General features: G+C 37.7%; 1 pseudogene; it reads right to left on the reverse strand.

The window, feature by feature from the left end:
- Nucleotides 1-8,743: 8,743 nt before the first annotated feature.
- The window catches only part of LOC136852543 (glutamyl-tRNA(Gln) amidotransferase subunit A, mitochondrial-like), a 39,995-nt pseudogene continuing 22,856 nt past the window's right edge, over nt 8,744-25,882 (reverse strand).

Here is a 25,882-nt window from a genome sequence, read left to right on the forward strand (position 1 = left end):
ACACCAACGCCCTCAATACCGGGACATTAATAGACGTTGCCCAGAAGGTACACGAGGCCACCAAGGCCTCGGAACACACCATAACCCTTGCAGCCACTGCCTTGGAAGCCTGCAGCCTGACGGAGAGCAACAACGACGACGACGGAGAGATCAACGTCGTCTTCAAAAAGAAACGAAAAGAGAACAGAGGGAAATCATTTGCGACGTGGTGCTTCTACCACAAGAAATTCGGCGCCAAAGCAAAATACTGCAAACACCCCTGTTCCTTTCCAAAAAACGACATCAGCGGCCACAAGTAACAGCAGTGGCCGTGAAACCGATCTCCCCCCGACCAGCAGGTTTTTTCATCAAAGATGAAACCTCCAAGCACCACCTGCTGGTAGACACGGGGCAATGCAGTCCGTCTTCCCACCGACAAAGGAAGATCTTAAGAAGAAACCTGACTCAACAAACGCCCTCATTGCAGCAAACAGGACACCCATCCGCACATACAGCACAACGACATGGATCATCTCCATCCTGGGCCACAGATACCACTGGCCCTTCGTCGTCGCGGATGTTAAGTTCCCGCTGCTGGGCGCAGATTTCCTAGGACACCACAGACTTCTCGTCGATGTTGGAAGGGAACGACTACTGGACACAGGAACCTGCCACTCCCGCCAGCTTGCCAAAGGACCGGGGATGCCCGCCATCTGCTCCACAGCCTCCAGCAGCTACACGTCCCTCCTACAGAAGTTTCCTGATGTGTTTAAACCAGAGCTAAGACAGTCACCGGGGGCTTCAGCAAAGCACGGCATATTCCATCACATCACCATGACAGGCCCCAACTCATGCGAAGTTCTGGCACCTGTCCCCACAAAAGCTACAAGATGCCAAACAGGCCTTCGCAGAGATGGAACGGATGGGTGTCTGCAAAAAAGCATCACGCCCGTGGGCATCACCCCTCCACATGGTAAAGAGGGCAGATGGCTCATGGAGGCTGTGTGGAGTTTACCGCCACCTAAATGTAGTGATAATAACGCCCTTCAGGACCTATACATTATTCTATTCAACCTTCGGTCTCAGAAATGCAGGTGCCACATTCCAGCGGCTGATGGACACTATTTTGGGGACCACTACCCCTCCTGCAAACATCCTGATCTTCAGGTCACCCAAGGAACACCTTCCACGTCCGGGCAAAACGTCTTCTCCAGGAATGGCTGCCTACCTGGTTTGACAAGTGCATCTTCAGGAAGGAAAAAATAGATTTCTGGGCACCTCACCTGCAGAAGTATGTCCCTAAAGGTGAAAACCAAATCCCCTACAGGAGTTTCTGGGGATGATAAATTACTAGAGACGGTTCACCCCAACATAACCCGAATCATGTACCCACTAACATCAGTCGAAGGGAATGCCAAACATGGGAAGCTCCAGCAGAATTCAGCCCTTGAAGGCATTAAGGGAACATCTGGCAGGAAACACTTTTCTGGGGGACTGTGTTCATATTCATCATTGAAAGTGTCTTCATAGAGTGGTTTCCCAAGGTTAAAATCCTCACTCCAGTTTTTCACATAAAAACCCCAAATCATAAAAATGACCTTTGGTTTCAGACAATAACATTTTTTATATTTTCTTGTAAAATTTTGTGTGTGCATAGAAGAGATGTTGTTTAAAAAAGTAAAAGAGATATTCTCTAATTTTACTATAGTTTGTTTTTATGATTTTTTAATTTTGCGTTTTGAAAATCATTATTTTCACAAAAATATTTTTAAAAATTAACAACCAGTATAGAAAAAGTGGCCCTTCTCCATTCTAGAAGCATGTTTCTACTAGTACTATAGAAAGTTTCATTACAATTGATTAAAATAGCAAAGTTATTAGAAGATATATTGAAAAAGTTAGTTTTGAGATACGAGCATTTAAAGATTTGCAAAGAATGTTGCATATTATAATGTGCATTTTGTGCATCATATTTGCATAATACTGCATATTTGCATACTTATCTTTTAAGAACCATTAATTTGGTGTAAAATGATCTCCATATAGGCTCCTGGTCCCCCCTACCCACCCTGGTATTACTCTTTCATGAAGAGGTGTCAAAGTTCCCAAGCAGTCTTTGTTGCCAAAAATCCACCTGGTGTGTAGTCCTCTTCATTTTTCATTTTGCTCTCCTTCTTTTTCTATCTTTCTTCTTCCTAAGGCCAGATTTAGGAACTCTTGGGCTGCTAAGGAGGAATCAAGGTTTTCTGATGTGAGGTGTATACGTTTTATTACAAGATATCAAAATCAAGAATTGCCATTTTACTTATAAATATCAATCTTTGAAGTCCAAAATTTTGTCTTTTAGCTCTGGCCCACATTTTTCCTGGAAACTTATTGGAATTTAGAACCCAACCGTTCCATGATATCTTTGTTGGTTAGATCCTCATAGATCTTCCTGTCAGAATGCCACTCTCATCCAGTTCTGCATATAATGAGCTCCTTTTATTTACAATTTCTTCAGGTTTCTTCCCTGACAGTTCCTTTGATCCCCAAAAAAATATAGTCATCACCTGATCATGTGTTCTAACCCAACTGAGTCTAACATCAGTTTTGATGGAAGGGAAAACATATCGTACCAATGTTCATGTTCTTATAATAAAGCTGAATATCCTGGGAAGATAACTGGCATATAAAGCTGAAGGCATTCAGCATAAAACTTCGTCACTGGCAAGTCCATCATCGTTGCCCAAAAACTAGCCAAAATGCCACGCCACTTTGACACACCACAACCCTGCAGCTGCCCTCAGGTTAACAACGGACGCCAGCAACATCGCCTGTGGTGCAGTACTGGAGCAGGTGGTGAACGGCGCCCCTCAGCCCTTGGCCTTCTTCAGCCACAAGTTCTCACCAGCCGAAACCCACTACAGCGCCTTCAACAGGGAACTGCTGGCTATCTACCAGGCCGTAAGGCACTTTAAGTACCTGCTGGAGGGCACTGAATTCACCATCCTGACGGACCACAAACCCCTGGTACACGCCTTCACAAAGCAGGGAGACACATGGTCGGCAAGACAGCAGCGGCACCTAACCGCCATCTCAGAATTCAGCTGCACCATCAAATATGTCCCTGGGAGAAAAAACCCAGTATCCGACGCCCTGTCGAGAGTAGAAATAAACTCCCTCCAGCTCGGCATCGACTATGAAGACCTGGCGAAGGAGCAAGCAGCGGACCCTGAGACGGCAGCCTACAGAACGTCACTGACGACACTGAAGTGGGAAGATGTGCCCTTAGGAAACTCCAGAACAACGCTCCTCTGCAACACCAGCACAGGCCGCCCTCGCCCCCTTGTGCCAGCTTCGAGGAGAAAGCAGGTGTTCAGTGTGATACACGGTCTCTCCCATCCTTCAGGGCTCACAACGGAGCGCCTTATGACCAACAAGTTCGTCTGGCACAGTATCAACAAGGACGTACGTCGTTGGGCGAGGAACTGCATAGCATGCCAGACGAGCAAAACATCTCGCCACATGGAATCAGGGATCGGCGAATTTCCCCAACCACGTCAGCGCTTCGGCCATATCCACGTCGACGTCGTCGGCCCCCTTCCGCAGTCCGGAGGAGCAAGATACCTCCTGACGATTATAGACCGCTCCACCCGTTGGCCCGAAGCAACCCCCATGAAGGAGGCATCCACAACATCGTGTGCAGAGGCCCTTCTCTCCAGCTGGATCAGCTGCTTCGGAGTGCCTGACAGCATCACCACGGACAGGGGCCCTGCCTTCCTCTCAGAACTCTGGGTCTCCCTGGCACATCTGATGGGCACGAAGCTGCACAGCACAACGGCGTACAACCCCACAGCGAATGGCATGATTGAGAGAGCCCACCACTCTCTTAAGGCAGCTGTCATGGCACGCCGCACCAACGAGAACTGGGATGCATAGCACCCCTGGATCCTCTTGGGTCTTTGCACGGCACCTAAAGCAGATGCCGGTGCTTCCCCGTCCGAAAAAGTCTACGGGGAAACATGGTTGTGCCCGGGAATTCTTCCCACCATCAGCTGGGGCGCAGATACGCCCCTCCCATGGTTGAGGGAACTCTCACAGAAGTTCACTCCTTGCCATAGGACCTTCACCAACAGGACCAGCAGATACAACCCACCCGCCTTAGACTCCTGCACCTACGTCTTCGTCAGGGTGGACACTCATCAGCCGCCCCTTAACCAGGCCTAGGGGGCCCCACAGAGTCATCAGGCGGGCACCTAAAGCATTCCTGCTGGACATCCACGGGCGTGAGGACTGGGTAATGATCGACAAGCTAAAACCAGCATTCCTGTTGAACAACAAAATCAGCGAGGAGACAGGCAGGCGACCCAGAGTTCCCCCCCAGCAACACACCACAGGAACAACCACCCCCACACTGGAAAGAGGTCCAGGACGGCCCAGCAAGCAGCCTGCGCCAGAACCAGAGATCACGCCCACAGTTCTCGAGAAGTAGAGGCCCACTCCAGTTGCTGCAGTGCCTCCGCCATTGATGTGTCATCCAATAATTTCTCTCATAATTATTGTCTTGGGGGGTATTGTAAAGGCATCAAACCGGCTCTCTGTTCCTTGTGTTTCACTCTACATTTGTACATTAATCATGTCATATTTGTCACTTGTTATTGTTTCAGATTCTTTATGTATCTCATTATATGTATCATTCTATGGCCTATTCGCCAATATATATATCTGCCTTGTACATGTTCTGTAATGCTCTGTATATGTCATTTTATGTCTTTCAACAAACACAATTCTGTACGGATGCAGCGGGGCCCACAGGTCGCCTGCTACCTTTCCGTCCGCTTTCTGCTTTATAAGTACCTGTTGTGAACAATAAAGAATCAGTCTCACTTCTGAATTTCTTGAACTTCACAGTCATTTTTATTTGTTTTTCTTATATTTTTTAGTTTTTCATTTTATGGAAGGAAAATTACTGTATGACAAAACACCAAAAATAAAAAATGAAAAATGATATGGGGAAGGGAAGATAAATGTGTATATGTGTGTGTTAGGAAGACACAGTGCAGTTTTCTTACTTCATTAACACACTAGTAAAATAATACAGTATATATATATATATATATATATATATATATATATATATATATATATATATATATATATATATATATATATATATATATATATATATATATATATATATATATATATATAATATATATTTACAGGTTAAGCAGTATGACTACGAACTGAAGTATGAGCCTTTCTTCAATCTTCTTAACCCATAACTGGTGAAGCTCTCGACCTCACTCCACTAAGGCTCTCGGGTATTCTCTATATCCTTCTCTCCCTTCAAGCTTGCTTTCTCAAAGGTTCTTCAAAGGAAATGTCCATCCCACCAGTAGGCAGACCATTGCCTCTGTTCCGACTTGTAGTCGTCCTTATTGGTTGAAGATTATCTAACGACATCCCTTGGGTGTGATTAATTGACTTAATTCCTCCTTTGTGGATGGGACTAATGATGTCACCGGAAGTCTTTAGGTTCCTACGAAAGTTGAAAGGTCAGGTCACAGGTGAGACGGGTAGGCAGTTTTTAATGGTTGCGCTTAGATTATTCTGTCACCAGTGTTTTGGCTACACACTCGTGACACTCCTGATCGTTACTCTCTCTCTCTCTCTCTCTCTCTCTTTCTCTGTCTCGTTTCTCTATTATTCATTCTCTCTCTTTCTCTGTCTATCATTTGTCTACTAACGGTTCTCTCACATTTCTTTTTCTCTTTTATATTTATGCTATTCCTAACTAATATTCTCCTAGCTATCATTACATCTCTCTCTCTCTCTCTCTCTCTCTCTCTCTCTCTCTCTCTCTCTCTCTCTCTCTCTCTCTCTCTCTCTCTCTCTCTATATATATATATATATATATATATATATATATATATATATATGTATATAATCTTTTGGCCCAGGGGCTGCTTGCACCTGTATGATGTGAATCTGGATAACCAGAGGATTACTAAGGGATTCAGAGCTGATGAAACACGGTTTCTCGGCAACAACTTTTTACCAAAGCATTGGATAAAGGTGAAAGTTGGCAAGTGTATATTTTATAACCCTACCTAATTTTTGCAAGTATTACTTAGTACCTAAGTTCAATAGTTTTGATATTTATATTTATAGAGTAAAATGAAGTAGCCGATGCTGGAACTGAGAAAATCACAGACAAGGATCTTAGGACAATTCGTTACGTAAACGTAATATGACATCATGAGGCTCTGCCCATCCACCAGGTAGGCGGTGATTGGATATACTTACAGTCTAGGCTTCAGCAAATTTGATAATGGCCAGCAAAATATGGAATTGTCTGCATGGTTGCAAGGCTGCATTTGTGCTACAGCTTGCCACTTTCTACGCAAGTGAGAAGACCCGTGGGAAGATTTACTATAGCGTGAATATGTAATTATTTCTGTAGTGGGTAATAGTTACTTGGCCACCCCAGGAGTGTGGGCAAGAGCTGTTGTTAGAAAATTCCGACCTCTTCCTCGAGAGTGACGATGAAGACATATTGTAAATAAATTACTTATAGTGTTAGACGTTTCATTTGTATGTCTAAAACATTTATTAAAACAATGTTTATAACAATATGTTCCTCTTTCAAACTGTTTCCAATATATTTTCCTTTCCATGCATATCAATATGAATCATGTTACATTTAATTGATATTAAGTAGGTAAATAATAGCTTGCCCTCAAAATCTTGACTCCTACCATTACCCTTTATTTGCAGCGAATAGGCTATAAGAGCGTTGTTTAGGGTGCTGTATGATATAAAAAAAACAAAGAAAAATAGCAGTGGTTTACATTACCTGAAATAAAACAATGGCATTGACCTTCACACCTCTAACAATTGAGGGAAATGAGGTATCGTTGCTTCTCATTTGAATTCTACTTATAGTGACCACTGCTGACTTGCTGCAAATAGAAGGCTATAGTGTCAAAACCTGAGGTAAAACAAAACGGATGGTCTTTTTGTACTCCTGCCCTGAATAGATGTACAGTAGATCTAACAAATGAACTATAGACTGGTTCACTATGTGGATGAATTATGTACAATGAATTAATTGTAAAGTAGAAACAATATGAATGTCAAGAAAATGGAAGAATTCCAAGCTAAAACAACTTAGTCCCAACAACTGCTGTGGAAGTTGCAATGAAACCTCCACAGAATAATAATAATAATAATAATAATAATAATAATAAAATTATTGAGAATGCTTGCCATCATTGATATCACTGAAACCTAAGATGGGTACTAATATTAATTAGTGAATATGTCATCAGCAATGGGCAGAGCCACACTGAAGAGACGTTTTCCCCATATATAAACTTCTCTTCACTGTGGGTGGAGCCTCATGACATCATAGGTTAACATCATTATTGTGTTCAAAACCCTTACATGCGATTTTGATGGCTCTGGCATAGGAAACACACTTTTACTCTGATAAGTACCAGAACTGTTGAACTTAGGTACTAAATAATGCTTGCAAAAATTAGGTAGGGTTATCAAATATACACTTGCCAATATGTGTTCACCTTTATCCGATGCTTTGATAAAAGGTATTGCCAAAAACCATGTTTCACCAGCTCTGAATCCCTTAGTAGTGTGTGTGTGTATATGTATATATATGTATATGTATATATATATATATATATATATATATATATATATATATATATATATATATATATATATATATATATATATATATATATATATATATATATATATAATGTATATGAGTTAGTAACTATTATAAGCAAGCACATACTATACAGATGTATATGTACATATTTATATATATTTATAATATATATATATATATATATATATATATATATATATATATATATATATATATATATATAAAGTCTTATTAAACCATTTCCTTAATATTTCATTTAGCTAGCCTTTTGGTTTTCTGTAAAAGAAAACTATTGTGCCGGCTTTGTCTGTCCATCCACATTTCATTCTTTCCATACTTTTTTCTTTCTACACTTTTTGTCTGCCCTCAGATCTTAAAAACTACTGAGGCTAGAGGGTTGCAAATTGGTATGTTGATCATCCACCCTCCAATCATCAAACATACCAAATTATAGCCCTCTAGCCTCAGTAGTTTTTATTTGATTTAAGATTAAATTTTGCCATAATCGTGCTTCTGGCAATGATATAGGATAGGCCAACACCGGGCCATGGTTAAAGTTTCATGGGCCGCTGCTCATGCAGCATTATAGCGAGACCACCAAAAGATAGATCTCTTTTCGCTGGCCTTGATTATGTGAAGTAGAGGCTATACAGGAAACTTGATTGCGCCAAAGAAACTTCGGCGCATTTTTTTACTTGTTTCTATATAGAATGTACTGGCTTTACTTGATGTAAAAAAGTTGCTAAATCTTATATATCATTCACTGATCTATTCTGTCTTAACACATTCTCTCTCTCTCTCTCTCTCTCTCTCTCTCTCTCTCTCTCTCTCTCTCTCTCTCTCTCTCTCTCTCTCTATATATATATATATATATATATATATATATATATATATATATATATATATATATATATATATATATAAATGTTTAAGAGTTTTATCCTTGAGTCTTCTGGTGGTGTACATGTAATGATACTGTTCTGTAATACCATTATACTGTACACATTATGGCTTGTGCTTATGAGGTATATTTACATTCTTTTTTTAAAATTTGAAAATACTGTACTGAGGATAATATTAAACAACTTTTCTTTGGTAAAAAAAGCTTTATTACATGAAATCAGCTTCATTTCAGTCAACAAAATATAATACATATTTATCTTCATTACAAAGTTTCATCATTTTTCAGTTTGTTCATTTTATACATTGCACTAAGTAATTTTCTGCACTCAAAACTGGCCTACGTTACCTGCAGCACATTAAAAATTTAAAAACTGAAACTAGGAATATTTAATATTTCAGAGACAAGATACCTTTGAATGTCCAATGAATGTAAACTGAAGCCTTCCAAATAAAATCTGTAATGCAATTTACTAAATCTGGTAAAAAAAAATTGTGTGAAGGTTACTTGCCTTTAAATTAAATCATTCCTTTTTCAAGAAAAAACACTTTTGTGGTACTGCATTTTTGTGGATGAATAATTTTCTTGACATTTTTCACTAAATTATTATTCTGTGATGTGAAGTCTTGGATATTTGACAGTCATCTCTATCCATTTGGCTGCAGATAACATCTCAGCATCTCTTCCCATGGGTGCCATTAGTTGTAATGAGAGTGGTAACCCTTCAGAGTTAAGAGTGATTGGTAAAGTTACGGCAGGGATACCAGCCATATTGGCAGACTGAGTGCAAATATCTTGGATAGCAGTCTGACTTCTATTATCAAAGTTGATAAACTCTGAATACCTGTTTGGAATAATTAATAAAACTTATAGAGCGCAACACTTTCTATTAAATTTAAGATTTGATCTTCTACTTTAAATCTTAAATTCACTATCTAAAACATTTAACATCATGGATTAATCTAGTAAAATATACATACTGATATAAAACGTTCCCAGCATACACAATACTTTGTTGTCAAAAGCAAAAGAATAATAAAATGAATAAAATTTCTTTTCTGAAATACTAATGTACTTTCATTAACATAACTTTGGTAAAAAAAAAACTTAATCAGTTTATAAGAAAGCTTAATGATTTTCATAATCCAGTAGGTATACACAAAAATGTCATATACTGTATGTAGTGTAGTACTATAGTAGGTTTCATTTCATCTGTCCACTCACCAACGTAGGCTTTGGGTAGGTTTGGCAATGTGGCTGAAATCAGTGTTTCCGATATCAAGGGTTTACTGTGATAAAGATGCAAAATGTTTCTTCAGTAATTTATGTGAATGCCAATTCATGTTGATAATATAACAATGCAAGTGCAAGAATGAAGAGTTTGTAACAAACAGTCTAATCAGATAAAACAAAAACAAATGATTGACTTTAAACAATAATTTTTTATCTTGATTATTTTTATCCCATTAGGTATATGAAAAGACTTCTGACTATGCAAGTGAAAACAAGAGCTATTTTAATAATTTCTTGTGTGTAAATTACATGAATAGGTTAATATTCAAAATAAGAAAGAAATGTCTATGAGGCTGTCTAGGGTAATATTCAAAATAAGAAAGAAATGTGTATGAGGCTGTCTAGGGCCTGGGGGAAGTGAATTGGCTGTATTGGCTGGAAAGACAGTAAATTTCAGCTATACGAGTAACATGCCATGATAGCAATAGTATTGTGGTTTTCTTTCCAGAATACTCTGCATGCTTATATAATTTTTTCGTAAGCATACAAATAATTATAACAGCTCAGTGCTTGGGCACTTTTGGGACTATTTAGCTAAATAATTTATGCAGCAAAAGTTTAAAATTACATTCAGTTCATATGGCATAAAAGGCTGGCCTAGGCATACATTTTTTTTTATTGTTGGGGGATTGCAACAATAATTAGACACAATGAATATGTACATAAAAGTTAAAATAAAAAAGTAATTTTGACTGAAATGGAATGAATGTGTGCTTAAAAGAAGGCCAGTTTAATATTATACCTGGAGAATCAATAGCATAGGCCTAGCTTCATCAGTCCATGCTTCATGTTTTAGTGGTAAAAAATGTTATTTTTCATTTTACGGAAGTAATGCTACTTTGGTATCATAATAAAATTGTTTTTATATATTCAGTGAAACTGTACATAGAATCAAGTTTGTGATTAGAACAGTTTTTGAGCAATGGTCTATTTGTGGTCTGTGTCATACTAATGAGATAAATCATAATTACTGAAAGCTCAACACTCGTTTGTGTTAAATCTGAATAGAGTGTTATGTATACAATTTTGTCTTTCATGTGGATGTGTTGGTAAATTATGAATACAAATTGACAAGTTTATTATTTATATCAGAAGGGGAGAGGCTTCTTTGTCTATATAAACATTCAAATACCTTATTGGAGATATAGCTTGATATTTATCACAACAAGCCAGTGATATTGGAAACGTTGATTGTTAGACAATCACTCACTACCTATGCAAATGTGCCACATCTTCATCCGTGAGTGGACAGATGAAATGAAACCGACTATAATCAGAGAAGAAACCACTTTTGAAAAAAAGGCACTGAAGTTACCTAGATATTCAGGTTAAAAGATACCTGTGTATGTGCAGTGTGATCACACACAAGGAGTGAGCCAATGTGCTACAAGGGCATTTCACCACCTTACTGCATATGTAAAATTCACAGTTGACCCGTAGGTCAACCTTGCATTATAATTGTAAGACTGTAGTTTATATGCTATAATTTACTGAAACTGCTCTATTAATATATGGTTATTATTATACCGTACCAATGACTTAAAAAATACTTTACTCAAATAGGACTAGTAAGAAGGGTTTGTTTTTAATAATAAAATTTTTATTTTATTTAAGGAATTGCATGTCTTTAGGAAATTCAGTAACTGGATAAATTGAAAATGATAAATACTCTGACAAAACTTCCTTAACTGATTAGTTTCCGGATTGTGACATTTGCTTCTTGCTGAAGTTTTGGCATTCACATAAAATATGTTAGTATTGACTTGCATTCTCTATATAAGGGGTTGGGTCATATAGGTGATTCATCCATGATCCCTAGATCAAATGAATATGGCCATTTCAAAGGCAGGCTAAAATGACTTCAATAGGGCACCAATTTTTTATCATGAAGAATACACGTATCATAATCCAACAATGGGTTATAAGGTTTTAATTTGTTATCTATTGTACTCCCCTATTCCATCAGGTGTGTTATTTATTAAAGATGATGGGTTTAGAGATGTAAAATAGCACAGAAAAATAGCAATTATTTATATTTCATTTAAATGTCTGCTTCTTTGACCCATGTGAAAAGGATCCAGCTTCTTTCTGTAATTACATTCAGCCTAATTTAATATATGGAGAGAACAGTTGATGCATTGTATGAGAGAATTTTCAGGACAGTAGTTTGGAGGGGCTTCTACAGTACTGTTGCTGAAAACAATAAATTTCTGTGGTGGCATATTTGTAATCATCTTAACTGCCTTAAAGAGAATCTTTCTAGGAGGGAGAAGTTCTAGTAATATAAGAATTCTAATACTCTCATTGGTTCATTCACCCCATTACCTCTAACTGGAAAGGGTAGAGGATGCTTATTAAAGAATATGTCTCTTTTGTTAAAATTTCAGTCATTTTATTGCACTTTGCACAGTAATTCTGAAATGTGACACAACATGGTTCTCTTTGTATTGTCCAAAATCTCAGACTCAACATAACAGTTGCCAAGTACTGCAATGCTTAATTATCCTCTCCATAACTGAATTTTCATATGTAATTTTATCTATCAGTTTGCTTCTTACATTACAGACTGTACCATTCTCGATTTTTAATTTAAAAAGTATTACAACTTCATTTTTATCAGAAAAAATGTTCTGACATTTTCAGGAGCACTGTACTGAAAACTTTTGTGTATGTTTTATATCTCTATCTTAAGTGTGGTACTCACCTAATGGGAGGAGAAAGAGTCACTGGAGTAAGCAAAAAATCAACACCTAAAGACCAAACATTTTTGAAATCCTGACATATGAGCCTGCGTACCTGAAAAGAAAATATTTTTTATTTACTGTACAATTAGAAGTTATTGTTATTTTGAATTAGAGCCATGAGACTAATGACTCTTATCTTTTTGAATACTGAAGGACAGTTGAAAGTTATTTTGCATGGAAATGTCAACTGACATTGGTGCTAGAATATTGGTTAAGCAAAGATAACATACTACTCTAATAACTTAACTTGACACTTTTCTATTGCAAAACCTGGTTTTTTCCAGGTTTTGCAAGTCTTCAGTCTTTTCCATTTTCCATCTTCCCAAGGGCTCTGTTAACCAAAGAATCAAACAGAGCTGGCAAAAAGTAAGCTCATGTGGCTGTTATGTTCTCTGTTGGGCCTTTTACTATATATGAAATGAAAGTGCATTGAATATGAATAATTTCTTTTAAAGACAGGAGGACAGGTAGATTAATGACCCATGTCTGTTGCACAGAACAAAAATCTGCTCATAATGACATCCATGTAAGAACATGTAATACAAAATATGTAGTACCAAAAAGCAGTCAAAATGTTTTTCATACAAAAGCCAACAGATTGACACGTTTTCTTCCAATGTGTTCATCTCTACAAAACAAAGCACTAATGACCACACTTGATGTTATTTATACAAAAGCCACATGATTGCCATGGATTTTTCAGTGCAATCACTATCTATGACTTTGAAAATCTGAATTGGCCTCCAATATTATTATTAGCATAATGAGACCATGAGTTGCATTCATAGACTCACAAGGTTTGCTCCAGGAAGTTATTCTTAACAAAGTGAAAATGAGTGCAAGTTAAAATTACAGAGTTAGAAAGCCAGGTAGGAAGAAACCAAATGGAACAGATTTAAAGAAAGACAGAAAACAATGTAACTCACACCAAAGTAATGCTGCAAACAAACTTTAGTACCACTTACAATGGGCCATGATAGGCATACTTTTAGTGATAGCCCTTACGGGGGATCGGGGCTCTTAAACCTCAAACTAATTACGTTGGCTTTAGCTCTGAACTCCGGTTCTTTAGTGAACTAACCCCATTCCATGCTACCATGAAAGCATAAGTAAAATTAGTGCTCTTAGTAATATAAGAACATAAAATTAATTGTACACTGAGTCACTAGAGGTATTATAGGCTAGAATTTTCACTTTAACCAGTATATTTTAGATTCATTATTTAACTTAGTCTAATTAAAAAAAATCATCTGAAGTATACTGTAGTCAGTACCTTTAAAGCCTGCTTGAAATATTTTTCCTTATTCTCTTCCAATAAGAAATAATTGCCAGCAAGTATTCGACTCTTAACAACATCATTTAAGCCAGCTGATCTAGACTTCGCATACAAAGCCTCCATAGACTTGTCAGTATCAGCTCGATGACCATATTCTACACCTGTGAATCTTGTAAAGTTTGATGCCACTTCACATGGGTTTAAGACAGAATAGCAGATGATGGAATATTTTGTATGTGGAAGTGATACTTCTCGAACCTGAGGAAAGAAAATTTTGAAATAATGGGATTCACTGTCTACAGAAACAAGTTCAGAAGGTGTTGAAAGTTTGAACCTCACATTATATAGGGAAAATTAACTCATGAATCTTAAATGTGATAACATGTTAAAAATAAAATTTAAGTCACTACTGTATTCCTATTGAGCTTTTGGCTAGGTATTTTGCAAGATTATACCCATATATGTTGGGAAAATGTTCTAATGTTGTTTCTTTCTACAGTATCATACATATGTTAGAGGAGATTTGCAACATGAACAAAATTGAAAACCAAGGAAAGCAGCCAATTAGATACTTCATCTGATATGTGTTTGGCCTTGTCTACTTACAAGCCAGAACTGGCAAACAGAGCTAGCAAAAAAGTAAGCTCGTTTGGCCTTCTCTACTTGCAAGCCAAAACTGGCAAATAGTGCTAGCAAAAAGTAAGCTCTGTATTACACCGGAAAGAATACCTAGGAGAAAGAAAACTCAAGATTTTAAATAATATCACAAATTTCATGTATATACATGTCATTTATGCTTTCTAAATACTATGGCAATTTTTATATATGATCTTTATGAAGTACAACATAGATATATGACCTCTTTGCTAGATTTTTTGACTGAAAATCATTGGTAAATTCAATTAAATCTTCAAAATCCTGTGGGTATTCTTTGCATTTTTCAAGGAAATTTACATTTCAACATATTTTGTACTTACTTGTGCTCCATTATTCTCCAGTAAATCTGCTACTCTTGTCCAGACATCAATTATCTCAGGATCCATATTTGGTCTATGATATTCTCTTGGAATACCAACAACTAAGCCATTGACACGAGGATCCTTGGGCAGACGAAGGTCTCGAAGATTACTCTCAACACTAGTAGAATCCTTTATAAACAAGGATGTGTTACATACAAACCAATTCAATCTACAGACGGTGGTAAAACTACAGTATTCGAAATGAAATTTGTGTCACCTCAAATATATTATTATTTCATGTGCAGCACAAAATCCCAGAAAAAAAGATATTGGGAACAGCCAGTAGCTCAGCACATGTACATAAGGATCAATAATTCCCCTGTGACGAGTTCTCTTCCTTCGTGATTATGCTGACTAGCTTACAGTGCACAGAGATTGTCAGACTTTTTGGAAGTTTTTTCCAGGACAGCCTTAGTATGTCATTACTTCTCCATTTCAATCATTTAACCATTTATTTGCTGTCTTATTTATATCATTCTCATTTTTACTTTGTCATTATGCTAACATTTACAACTAGAAATTTCTGTTCACTTTATGTCACTGTACCAGCGACAGAGTTTTCAGTACTGTTTTCGAGATACAGTAGTTTAAAGACCAACAGTTGGATCAGGACTGACTTCTACATTACTCTCATTTTCTAGCACTACTGTATATTTTTCCAAATACTTTATGTATATGGATATTTTGTTACAGTATAAGAACTGCTCGGGAAAAACCATAGGCATTCCCAAATGAAGATTCTGCTGATTTCATTACTAGCCTAAAACTTCTAAAACCTAGAAAGGTATCCATTGAAGTGCTTGCAGATCAGTGTCTAAGTCGAGATTAGGGCTATAAGATGTTAGATGACTAAGTACCCAGAATTATGCATCCGTTAAACCTGTAGGTGTATGGTAGTTCCCATGTTGGATAAAGTGATAAACATAAATCGCTATTCTCACCTGGAAATGGATCTGAGATATTGGTTCAATGGGTTGGGATCTATGATAGACGTCTAACCCACCAACAACTTATTGGACTATGAACAAGCAGCTGTAGAAGCCTCAGGATTCACCTGTCAATTTCTTGATAGATTTGCGGATTTTTGGATTATTATTCTGAGTATCCCTCAATTCTTTTACAACTGGTTCGAACTAGGCAACAAGTGATTAAGTTTGCTGCTTGAGTGCCTAATGGAAAAGACAAAATGGTGCTACCTGTCATGGGAATAATTCTTATCCTTTCTTATTTTGATGGAGTGTCTGGAGATTTTTACAGACAAAAATATATGATGTAAAAGTAGAGAAAAATTTATAGAAAATATGCCAAATACTATACAGGTAGTCCTCTAGTTACAATGGAAATACGTTACAATGACCCCATTGTTACTCGAAAATATCGTAACTTGGAGGCAGCCTAGCCTACACTATATAAACTATACAGATACAGTAATGTACTGTACTGTTAATTCTTTCTTATTTTTAATTGGTCTGTAATTATTAATATCAGCTAATTCTTTTTTTTTTTATTTTTAATTGGTCTGGAAGTTCAATGAACAGACAAAAATCACGCACTAACACTGACACATCTTTACACTGTAGACAGCAAGCGCGAATGAGGGATCGGTCAGGGCAAGAGATATGGACATCCCAGCCTCTCAGGGCAACATATACATCATATGCTGCTACCTGTGTCTGTCACACTAGATTTAAAATATTTTCAATATTGTTGTATCAGTATCGCCATCTTAACTTCAAAATATCGTAGCTGGTATCGCCATCTTAACTTCAAAATATCGCAACTCAAAACATCGTAACTCAAGGACTACCTGTACTTAATTTTGGTTTTTAAAAATAAATTACTTTATGGATATAAAAGTTAGCATCTAAGTGTTTCCAACAATAAGCTGCAAATCAAATATCTTGAGTCAGTTTTTACAGACAGGATCATGCACAACAAATTTAAAATAAAATAACCTTATCCATGAAATTACATTCAAGATGTAACATTACCTCCACTATAGACAATTGGTACTGAGCTCATATTAACTAATAATCACTGAAAATTTCTACAGGACTGCTAATATCTCCGTTTCTGTAGGTCCTTACATATCATAATTCAAAATTTATGATCAGGAGTATTTCAGTACTGTAATATATATTATGCATGCACAGCAGTATGTATGCATATTCATACATAAATGGAAATCAAATAGGTGAAAATGTACCTTGTCATAATTTTATTGTTTCTTATGTATATAACAAACATTTTATTAATATAAGAAATAACAGCACAAACGTTAAATTTTCAAATGTACTGAATATCAGCAAACCCTTATTAGTATCGCTGGTATACAAGCTATTCAAATAATGTAGTTTATTTTTCAAATGATCTCGTTTACAGGAGACCACAATTATAAGTAACTGTACAGTATTATCTCAGCAACTGACTGTTTGATCCTCTAGGTATTGTACAAAGAAAGTGTTATCACCAAAGACAAATGTGGAATCCCTTTTAAACTGTGACATTGCAAAGCACCTCCAGTGCTCTACCAGTAATTACTCATCACTGCAACTGGAAAGAGCATTTGAACTACTCACAGTCTATGTCTCCCACATGGAAGCCAGGAAGATTTTTGTCAGTTCCTAAAACTTTACACATGTAGACTTTTTTAAATAACTCTTAAAAGCTTCTCCTCAGAGACACTGCCTTTTTCATGTTCTATTTAGAAATCCTCAGGAAAATATTGTAATTTTATCTTGTAGCTTGTTTTACCTCATTTTAAGCAAAGTGTTACTAACTTTTATTAACTAAAAGACTGTTTTTGTTAACTAAAAGAAAGTATAGGAATCACTAGTACTACCATATTTTCTAGCATGGAAGGTGTTATTTTTTCTTGAAATACACATTGGAAATGTACCTTGCACCCTGAAAGCCAAAGGTTATATTTTTCATTCCTAACCCCCAAAGGAATGTTATCTTGTCTAGACAGTAAGTAGAACTCCTGTACATGACCTCTGCATGATACTTATAAATTATAATTAATTACAATAGTACAGTCTCACTTCAACTTGACAGACAGCTTTGGGATCTGCCCCTTCTGGTAAATAACAAAATCCACTAAGTGACGAAGACTAGCATATGCTCTACATGATAGGGTACCCCAGGCAAAATTCACGTAGCTTGTAGTGCAGTGCAATTCCATATAAAGTACTTAACTGCCTATCCTATCTTCTATTTTGTAATATCATTCAGTTGAAAATATTAATTTGCTTGATATTCAAATTCAAAGATGTATCTGCAAAATAATTGCTTCAAAGAATACATGTTTGTTCCTGTACTTACTGATGCTTACAAGATATGCAAAATACTACTGTATACAAAAACCATATGCTTGAAAAAAAAAAATACACTGTAAGTGCTAGTTTATCCTAACATGATGCACGTGTGCATATACCCCATATACAGGCATACATACTGAAAAATAAAATGTGTAACACTACATTACAGTACGGTATTGTATTAAATACAGTACTGTACAGCATTAATAAATGTCAATAAAAATAATGTAAGAGAGAGAGAGAGAGAGAGAGAGAGAGAGAGAGAGAGAGAGAGAGAGAGAGAGAGAGAGAGAGAGAGAGAGAGAGAGAGAGAGAGGTCGGCTCATAGTAAGTGCATATTGTTTCCTAATGGGGTGCAAAAAGAGGAAAGCTTTGGTTGCAAGTGTGCATGTATTTGTTCACTGTTTACCCTCACATACACAGCCAGGAAAGCACTGGTTAACATGAGTGTGCTCAATGGTTTTTCTCAGTCCACCATCACAAGCACAAACAGGAAAGCCAGAGTTGCATGCCTGCATTCATTCATTCACTATTCAATACCTCTAGCGTACTTAGTGGGTTACCCACTAAGGATGAGAAGTTGTATCATAGCCTCTAAATAGGTGATTTACTTATGAAAACTTTCACATATAAGCTGACCAATATATAATACCAAAAATACTTAACTCTTTAAGAATCATAGGTCCATTCAAAACAATTAGTACAGTATACCTGGCTATCAATTCCAGCAACAACTGACAGCATGGTAGTAACATCATCAACTGTTCTTGCAAAGAGGCCTGGTACATCCATAGAGTTGACCAAGCTAATAAGGCCATGTCGTGGAACAACACCATAAGATGGCTTTAAACCAACAACTCCACAATATGCAGCTGGATTTCGAACTGAACCCCCAGTGTCAGATCCCAAGGCTCTAAAAAAAAATTGAAAATACAGCATATTTCAATTTTAATTGTCTCAGTCAATAAATTATTACAAGAAATTCCAATTGTACATAGAGTAAAAATGTCAAGATATATAGTAAACCCCATTTGATATAATTTCAACAAAATACTTTAGCACTTATGAAATTAATCTTATGTTTATAGCTGTAACATACTCATACCTTACCTGCCCTAAAATTTTACAGAAACAGACCTTCCAGAAATACTTATTATGTAATTAGCTATACTTAAATGTCATAGCAAATAGCTGTAGGCATGCTTCTCTGGCACTGATGAGTTCAGATCTCCATCAAACCTTCACCTAATACAGTACAGTATTATCATCACTGGATGTCAGTACAAATTTACTTAACTTCACAATAATTTAATAGTATTTTGTGTGTAGGAAACAATCAATTTTTATTACAGTATATGAAAAAATAAACTGTGTACAGTGGGCCCCCCGCCTATTAGCGGTTATGGATTCGCAGCTTCACCTACAGCGGATTTCTCTATGGAACATATAAACACGTTACTCATGGAAAATTAGCCTATTTGCAGTATTTTTCATGGAGAAATATTCACAAATTACTGTATTTTCACATCATTTTCGTGACTAAATGCACTTTTTGTGATAAAACTATTCAAATATTCAGGCATAAGCATTTTTAGAGGGTTTTTTGGTGTTTGGAACTATCAAAATAGGCAGTTATAAGCATTTTTAGATGGGTGTCAAGTATTTGCGGGGGTTAGTGGTACACATCTCCCGCGAATACTGGGGGTCGACTGTAACTTTGTTGCCACATTGTTGTATTTTGTACTTATATCTTGCTCTGTGAGCTCAAGTTTTTTTTAGAGTATTTATGGTTGCCTGTATGAAAACAAGCTACACAGAAAAGATAGCTGGCATAAACTTCCAAACACTTGTTCAACCCTCAAAGTTGTAAAGAAACTAATAAACATAATAGTGTTAGAGCTCAGGTCACAATGGAAGTTTTCTGATGATGTTCATGAAGAATGACAGATCAGTGGGCCCTTGTTAAAGCTATCCATAGAACCATAATGGTGCACATGGGCTTCCATATCATTTAGTTTTCATGTCAGTTTTCCTTTACAGGATTAGTCATGTGACTGATAAAAATTTAAAAATATACCATAAGCTTCTTCTTCATGAAAGTCATGAACAGGTCCTTCATAGGTATGCCCAACATCTTCCACAATTGTCTGCCTTCTTTGGAACTTGTCAGTCAACTGAGGGGCCCTGCAACCATATTGTATCTTCCTGGCGAAAAAATGCAAAATTTTCATAAAGTCACTTTCCCAACCTTGTGAGAGACCCTCAGTGCCACTACATATAAGGTCCCAATCAAGTACTTTCTTTAGCTCTCAAATACACATTTATCATCAGGTTGTTCGATATCAAAGACGGTGTCCTTCTTTATTGTGTGGTCCTCAAAACAATGCTTATTATTCATGACTGCCATGAGTTTCAGCTTTTGTTAAAACCTTTTTCTTATTACAACCTTGTTCTTGATGTTATGTCATTGATGTGGGCTACCAGTGCATTTACAGTATATACAGTACTGAAGTACACATTATGCAAGAAATACCGAAAGTGTCTCCCCTATATAATGTGTACTTCAGATTCTGGCTCACCATGCTATTTCCCTCTTGCTTTCCTTTGTTGTTTTGATATTGTTGTCTGTGCCCATGTACCACTTGCCAACACTAAGCAGGCTTGAAATATATAGTGTCCTGACCTTCCACTTGGCACTAAATTCCCAGTGATGGCAGATGTCCAACAAGCAACCACCACACCACTGGAAGCAGAAACCACAATGCCAGGAATTAGCCAGAGAAAGCCAGGAAAATGTTCATCCTGTCTTGCAAAAGAAAGTTGGACTCTTGGTTTACAAGTTCCTTCACATTATGGATGAGCTACAAAGCATGCTTTTTACAACTCAAGTCCTGAGGATACAAGAATCAGTCAATCTTCCAAATACCTGCATAGTCAAATGCCCTCAGAATGGGTTTAAAATGTTACTGATGTCATCACCCCTTGGAATACTTAAGAGGCCATAACACTGAGTCTGAGACTTGAACAAATGCCAATTCTTGTAAATCTTGGATTTTTACAAGGTGATTAGTTCACAGGTACCAGGAAATAAACATCCCTCAGGTCTATCACGAAGTCTCCCTCTTGGATGGATCATCTTACCAGCTCCATCAACCACGTCCTCAGGTGAAGACTGTCTGGTGAATCTGTTGAGGTTCTTGGCACTTACTGTTTTGAGGCTCTGATTGCCTAGGTAATACAAAGGTCCTCTAGTGTTCTCTATTTTCATGCTGACTACTTGTCAGTTCAGTGCTACAAACCTCTCTTCTTTCGGACAGTAACCCCAGAAAACTTTGGGTAAGATCTATACAGAATATCCTATACTCCTCCTAGTAAAACTTGACCAATGGGTTTGCTCCATGGGCTTCCCAAGTCCTCCAAGTTGTCTGCCACTATCCCCACCACACTTTAATTACAAAATCTGGAATGGCAGTGGATGGTAGAGATAACTTCCTCCCTCAATTCTCCTAAAGTGTACATGATTCTTGTCCCTCTCAAGGCGCAGAGATCTAAGAAATCATGTTGACAACTATGCACCATAAGAGGACAAGGCTCTGCTGTACCTTGTAGATTTCCTAAGTACCTTATAGCAAACTGTAAAAATGAATTAATTTTGAAACAGTCATTTTGGTCTAGACCTCTTTTGAAGAATTTGAGCCAACTCTTTGGGAGAATTTATTGCCCTAAGGGGTATGCTGAAGCATTCATAATTCTTAGATGTGATGATGTGAAGGCAACACAACATCAATCTTTGTTTTATGGTATTCATCACTATGACCATCACTACATTATTTGATATGTGAAGGCAACACAACATCCATCTTTGTTTTATGGTATTCATCACTATGACCATCACTAAATTATTTGATACTCGTGAAATTTCTAAGGGAGATAATAATCCTTAAAGCTCATCAGACATCCTCCTCTGAGCACTTGGGAACTTTGTTCACATGGTTGAGGTAGAAGAGACTCTCAAGCTATGCTAAACAGTGCTTCTGAGAGAAGGCCACTCCAAAGTCACACCATCATTCTCTAAAAAAGAACTTGATTTTCCTGAAAACACTGACATGCATTGATGTCAATGGCATTCATCAAACATGTGCCAAGTTTTGGTACTATTGAATATTCAAAGAATATTTTGATTATGCAAACCAATTTGACAGCATTAATTTCAAGGCTTTAATAAAAACAAACATAAGACTTAAAAGTACTTTTAAAGATCATAAGCACAATGTTACGAGTATATTTACTGTGCTGTACTTTCCTTTTCTCATCTGAGCAAGGACCTTTACCTTAAGTGTTCAGATGATACTCTTAATCTGCCAAAGAAAAAAATTCTGTACAAAACATCAGGATGTCTAAAGGAATAATGCCCAGTTGTTCATTCAAATGAGTCATAAATCTGTCTTTTGAGTCTGAATGTCATTAAAGCTGTCATACATGAGGAGGTAGAAAAGGTAGAATATTCTTATGAAATTTTTGTGCACAATGACTTTTGTGAGTATACTTCTGTTCTATGACTAAATTGTGGGCTCTGAAGATCACTTCCGAAAAACAGGATGCAATTATTGTGTTTATAAGAGCTGAAGAGCCTGGACCAAGTCTGGAGAATTGTTCCCCCACCTTGTGAGAGAGATGAAGTACCCTCACTGAGCAAAGACTGGCATCTTTCTCATCACCCACAAAGTCACAGTGAATAGGAAATACAAAAGGTGTTGTTACACCACCTGCAATATACAGAACCTGGGATTTTACTACAGTGCCATGATAAAAATATAAATTCCACCAACATCCATCTGCTGAAAAAAAGGTACTTCAGCCTATGGGCTATGCAGCTCACTCATTCTTCTGGATGGTACAAATCCCCACTGAAAGACTCTTCAGTGTGAGGTCCTAAGTGACTTAGCATAAAAGTACATATGGCTTCTTTAAAAGTCCATCTAGAACTATAGCTATATCCTGTTTACAGATGCGTAACTGTAGAAAGAACTCTTTATCAAAGTTCTACGTGAGGATCCCAAAGATCCGCAGTTTCATATGATTTGGTCCTATAGTAAGTACAATAATACCGTTGCAATGTGATATCTGTGAGCTTTAATGACAAGCAGAAATTAAGTAGTCTTTGCCTCTCAAGTGAAAAATCAAGAAATTCAGTCAAATGAAGTGGCAGACATTAGAGGGAGGTTCTTTTATCCACAGTGTAAAATGGCCCTCTTCAGTTGACAGAAATATGACATTTTTATAATAAAATATAGTTTTATATATACTCTACTCACCAAATAATTGCATACCTATAGTTTCTACTTTACGCAGCAGCTCAAAATTCGAAATTTGCAGTAGCACTCTTTTGTTTTGGGTGTAGGTATACTGCCCCGCCCACTTTCAGGGAAGAATAGGTACAATGTAGCTAAAGAGCTCAATTCGTTTATGCTCTATGTCCATGAGAGGGGAGGAGGGAGGGCTCTGATCATGTAATTATTTGGTGAGGAGGGAGGGCTCCGATCATGTAATTATTTGGTAAGTATGTATAAAACTTTATTTTATAATAAAAATGTCATTTTTACATAAGTAACTTACCAAATAATTACATAGCTGAATCCCACATTGATTGGAGGTGGGGTGAATGGACATATACTACCCCAAAAAAACTCTGATATGGAGAAGAATTTGGAATAGAAAGTTAGCTAGCATCTTGAAATGCTTGTTGTAACTTTACCTGGTGAGGGAGCAACGGCAGACGGGTACTGCCTCTGGTTGTAGCTCCTTTTGACCTGTAGTGGCATGGTGGTAGAGCCAAGGGTTGTCTCTCTTGAGTGGGTGCTTTGCAACATAGGAGGTTAATTGCAGGTTGCCAAAGCTTACAATCCAAAAGGGTCACATAAATAATATGTGGATATGCCCTTGCCCTGAGCACAGTACAATAGAACAACAAAGACCAGATAAAATTAACCTACACCACCATGAAATTTTAACCAAAACCATAAAATACAGACTGGTGACACTCACAACTCAGTGTTCACCAGACTTCCCAAGAAGTGCAACTATCCTTATTCAAGGAGAGTGGATAGAGGAAAAAGAAGGCCTTCCTCCTATCCTTCAGCCCCCAATACCACGCCAGCTGCGAAGAACAGACCCAAAGTACTGCATTTTTCGTACACCATTTCAATATCTCAAGTAAAACATGGCAAACGCCGACTTGCACCTCCAAAATGTTGCTTGCAAAATTGAAGAGAGAGACAGATTACATCTGAAAGCCAAAGACGTCGCCAAGGCTCTTATTTCATGAGCCTTTACTTTACATAAGGGCAGTAAATAATCTTGAACTCCCGAATGTGCTTCCAAAATCACGGATCTTAAAAAGAATGATAATGCATTCTTGGACAAAGGACGGCTGGGGTCTTTCACAGAACATCAAAGATTCAAGGCCGAACCTCTAAGGTTTTTGGTTCTTTAAAGGTATACTCTCAAGGCTCTTACAGGACAGAGGACTTTCTCTTGATCGGATGGACCGAGTGCTTCAGGCAGGCTCTTGATTGAAAAAGAGCAAGGCTAAGGCTTAGTTGAGTCCTCATTCTTGGCCAAAAAATCCAAAATCAGTAAGTATACAGCATTGCCTTGTGAGAAACCTACCCTTTTATCGATGGCATGAAGCTCACTGGCTCTCTAGGCTGTAGCCAGTGCCATCAAGAATAAGGTCTTCTTCATCAGATTCCGAAGTGACGATGATTCCAAAGGTTCAAACGGCAGTCCTGACAGCCATTTAAGGACCACGTCCAAGTTCCAAGCGACTCCCGAGGATTTTGCTTGCTTACTAGTATTAAAATGTTTTATTAAATCGCTGATGTCTTGGTATGAAGGCAGGTCTACTCCTCTGTTTAAATACTGAACTCAACATCGCTCTGTAATCCTTGATGGTAGATGTTGTGAGTCCTTTCGAGGTTCTAAGATGTAATAGAAAATCTAAGATTTGGGCTACAGACGTTTGAGAATTCCCGGCACCACTCCCGAAAAACTGCCCACTTGGCTTGATAGACTGCAGTAGAAGATTGTCACCTACACTTAGCAATAGCTTCTGCAGCCTTCCTTGAAAGTCTTTTTGCTCTGACAAGCTCCCTGACAGTCTGAAGCCTGTCAGAGCGAGAGTGGATAACCCTTGATGGAATCGGAGAAAGTGAGGCTGTTTAAGATGATTTCTCTTCTGAGGAAGCAGCCTTGGGAAGTCCGTCAAAAGGCCTAGCAGATCGGGGAACCACTCCTTGTGTGGCCAAAAGGGAGCGACTAAGGTCACTGGCACGTTGTTGTGTGACTTCTTCAACACTTCCCTCACCATGCTGAAGGGAGGGAAGGCGTGAAGGTCGAGTTCAGCCATTCCTGCAGCATGGCATCCGTCGCCCATGTTTGTGGATCCAGAAGACGATGGTTCCTTGACATCGCAAACAGGTCTATCAATGGCTTTCCCCACAGCCTCCACAGGTCAGTGCACACCTGTGGATTGAGTGTCCACTCCATCGGTAGAACCTGTCTGCCATGACTCAATTCGTCCACAAGGACATTCATCCTCCCCTGAATGAAGCGGGTCAATAATTGGGTCTCGTTGCTCCTTGCCCACAGAAGAAAATCATTTGTCGCTTCG

Source organism: Macrobrachium rosenbergii, chromosome 25, assembly GCF_040412425.1.
Source record: "Macrobrachium rosenbergii isolate ZJJX-2024 chromosome 25, ASM4041242v1, whole genome shotgun sequence".
Lineage (NCBI taxonomy): Eukaryota > Metazoa > Arthropoda > Malacostraca > Decapoda > Palaemonidae > Macrobrachium > Macrobrachium rosenbergii.